The sequence below is a fragment of the Athene noctua genome, chromosome Z (genome assembly GCF_965140245.1).
Source record: "Athene noctua chromosome Z, bAthNoc1.hap1.1, whole genome shotgun sequence".
Lineage (NCBI taxonomy): Eukaryota > Metazoa > Chordata > Aves > Strigiformes > Strigidae > Athene > Athene noctua.
In genome coordinates, this window is record NC_134077.1 from 17,931,725 (window position 1) to 17,935,285 (window position 3,561).

At 36.8% G+C, this 3,561-nt stretch overlaps 1 long non-coding RNA gene across 1 annotated transcript; it reads left to right on the forward strand.

The window, feature by feature from the left end:
• Nucleotides 1-1,499: 1,499 nt before the first annotated feature.
• LOC141973742 (uncharacterized) lies at nt 1,500-3,216 on the forward strand. The gene is made up of 3 exons (XR_012635594.1): nt 1,500-1,579; nt 2,651-2,715; nt 3,144-3,216. It is a non-coding gene; the product is annotated as an uncharacterized LOC141973742 (long non-coding RNA).
• Nucleotides 3,217-3,561: the final 345 nt, after the last annotated feature.

Sequence of the window (3,561 nt, forward strand, 5' to 3'; positions counted from 1 at the left end):
TTATGCCTAGTGCATTCAAACACACAAGGTTTGGATGATGTTAATATGTTAAGTGTGGAAGATGTTAACATGATGTTAGTGTGGAACAAGAGGGCAAGTGTGAATGCACCAGAATGGATTGCTGCAGCTGTGCAGTGACCAGCATAGGAAGCAATATGCTTGCAGTGTGATTGAGGTCTGACATACATAAACCTTTCCCATCTGGAGTGATACTTTTCTGAATGAATTTATTCTAAAACAGTGAAGAGTGTGTGCACAGCTGCTTATGGCTCATGCACAGCTGCTGATAAACAAAACCCTCTTACTGGTTTATCCCCTGGTGATGTCCTCCTCCTTCCCTCATCCAATGTCTGTCACCAAATAATAATTAAAAAGTAAGAAGTTATTACTGGTTTGCAGCTTTGTGAAAGAATCAGCTCACATTGTATTTGACAGATACCCACAAAGGCAGGGGATGAAGAGGCTAAGTCACACTGTGCTGTTCCATGTACTCAGTTTACCACACCAGTGTCAGTGGAACTGACACTTTCCACACTTCAGTTGTCAGTATGTTGCAGCCTTAACTTTCCTTTCTGAGAGCAAGGAATTCTTCTACCTCTTTGCTTCTTATTTCAGAGGACTTTTGCATAGAGCCCTTGACCTGAATGGTCTCTCCCACCATAAACTAAACAACAACTTGCCATGCACAGGAGAAAATAGGCTTGTAACGGAGTAAATCAAAACAGTGAAATAGAGACATTTACAGCTGCAGTAAACAGATTCTGATGTACATTCCTTTAATTGGAGATGCGGTGAGCATTGTATTAATGGTGACAGTACTTCATTTCTGGATGATGAAAATTGTGCGCAGCAAGAACATCCAGTCGCTTATTTTATGAAACTTTGCTTTTGCTTGTATTTAATGTCTCATTTGTCGATGTTTATCTGTCCTTACTTAGCACGGACTACAGACCTACCAGAATGACTGCCAATCTTCCTCCTCTTTCTACAGTACAACAATCTTGAAATACTTTATTCGTTTGGTGGCATTATGTAGATCTGAAAGTGGTTTATTACATTAGAATGTCATATGATTTAAGAGAATTTGTTAATGAGAGAAAATAACTGCATTATATGTAAGACATTCTCTGCATACTTCTCAAACACAGCATATGTATAAACTACAGAGGTACAAACCTTTTGGTAAAATTGATACTTTGTGCTTCCTCTGATGAGGTATTAGATTTTTATAGTTTTTATTCTATGTAGAAGAAATGTGTACTTACTTGTGTGTGTTTGAGTGATGGCCTTGACATCTCCACATCTCGCAATTTTTAATAGTAATCCTGAGATTGTAAGGATGAAAAGGGATTTTCATAATCTGTAGTTTTTATGTAGGAGAATGGATTCTTCTCCAGGTCAAAATAATTTACATTGTTTTCAGCCAGGAAATTGACCTCTCCTGAGGCCAACGTGTTTAGATGAGGGAATTTTGATTTCACAGAAAGAGAAGTAATGGGGCATGGTGTGTGTGAATAGTTCTGAAGACTGCACCGAGGCTACATATCACAGAAAGGTCACAGACTCACTTTAGCTAAAGGTATAGCTTGTTTTCTGTCAAGTTTCATTTTGATTTTGTGACTGGGTCAGAAGAGACTGAAAAAAGTGAAATTGATAAATGACATTTCCAAGAAATTAGTGTTAGCAGAAAAAGGAAAAAGAACCTTTGTATTTTATATATCTCTGCTATGTCCTAGGTTAATGGATTGCTGCTAAAAATTTAGTAGGCACTTTTATTTGTTTGTACTGAATTATTTTGATTATTTACTGGACTCCATCAAACTATTACAACATTATTAATTCCAGTGATCTATATGACTCTGCAATACTAATATATACCTCAAAATTAATTTCCTTCTCTTCTGCCAAACATAGTAAATTTTTATGCCTGTAGTAAATACAGTCCCACTTCTCTTTATTTTCTCAAATGTTCTCATTTTGATATAACCTGAAAGTAGCCAGAACAGCTCAGCTGTAGAAATGGGGGGGAGGAAGTCTATGTGTTGAAGCATATTTAGTTTATTCAGTGAAGAAACTGCAACACAGAGAAGTAACAGGACTTCTGTGAGATGTGCTGGACTGCAGATCAAAGTCCTTGTCTCTCAAATTTTACATTCTTGCCCTGTGAGATTTTTTTAAGATTATTTCTCAACAGAAAATCACCATCAGGTCAAATGCTAAAGCAGGATTAGCAAGGAAGGAAAGTAATGTTTACAATTCTAAGACTAGCTGTGCAAGCTAAACCGAGGATTAAACCAAGTTCATCTTACGCTCTTTTCTGTGTCTGGTGGCTTGAAGTTCACAATAAAATAATTTTTATTTGGTCCCACCCTACTTCCATTGATTCCCATTAATATTCAGTCATATTTTTATATAAATTCAGTCAAATGTTTGCCAATTAATTTTATATTAATATTGCATAGCGTTTATGAAGAATCATACTTCTGCAATCATTAGTACCCCTTGAAGAAAACTATCATGAAGTATGTGCACATTCAACTGTAAATGTTAGGCAATAGCTCTTCATGTATTTATGTGATTTTTTACCCTGTTGTACAGTTTGGATATCCACAGTGAACATTGATGTAAATATGATTTTGTTGATTTCTAGAAAGATTAACAAGAACAGATGTTCTCAACTGGTAGAAATCTCAAGTCCTGAATGTGCCTGACCAGGTAATTGATACCCAAATTTTCTGCAAAGCGTGAATGGCAGCTTCTTCTCTGTTGCCTGTTCTCAAAAGCTGTGATCTGATGTTTTCCAGAAATGTGTTTTGTGGGAAATACATCTCTTCAGAGTTAAAAGCATGATTTAAAAGAAATCCCAGGCAGTGGTGTATGTTTTGTGGAACAAAAACTGGGGTAAACACTAGTGTGGAAATGACTATGAGACAATGACCTAGGGTGCAAGACATGCTTGTGTACAGACAGCAACGCACTGTGGTAGATGTGAACAGCAGCGTAGTCTTCCTGTGGATAATCTCCTGGGTCATATGAAACTTAGTACCAAGAATAATTATAGTGCACTGATATGTACTACGTTGTCTACTCTGTTAGACTTACTCTATAGAAATACATGCTTATTTATTTACTATGTGCCACAGGTGTCCTTTACCTCTTGGAAAATCTTCATATTCAGCTCTGGCCTGGTGCTGAATCCTGGAAGCCCTACTACAGCATCTGAGTGTGGTGCATCAGAACAACTGGTGAGGTGGGACAGGAAGGTTTTATTGTTACCTGTGTCCCAGGGCGAAATTAAAGCACAGAAGATACCTGTTTTTACCAACTCTCTGGAGTATCTTTTACTTATGCAAATAACTTCTAAATTTGACAGAATAGTTACATGCTCTGAGGGCTTATCTTTTCTGAAGAACAATATTTTAATGCTACTGTTTATTATCTGTTTAATAACCTGCCAGATCTTCATCTAATCTTTATGGAGACAACACTGCCACAAAATGAAAGTACAAGGTGGGAAACAAATTCTAATTTTATTTTTAATGGACTTTTAGGTGGATAGGT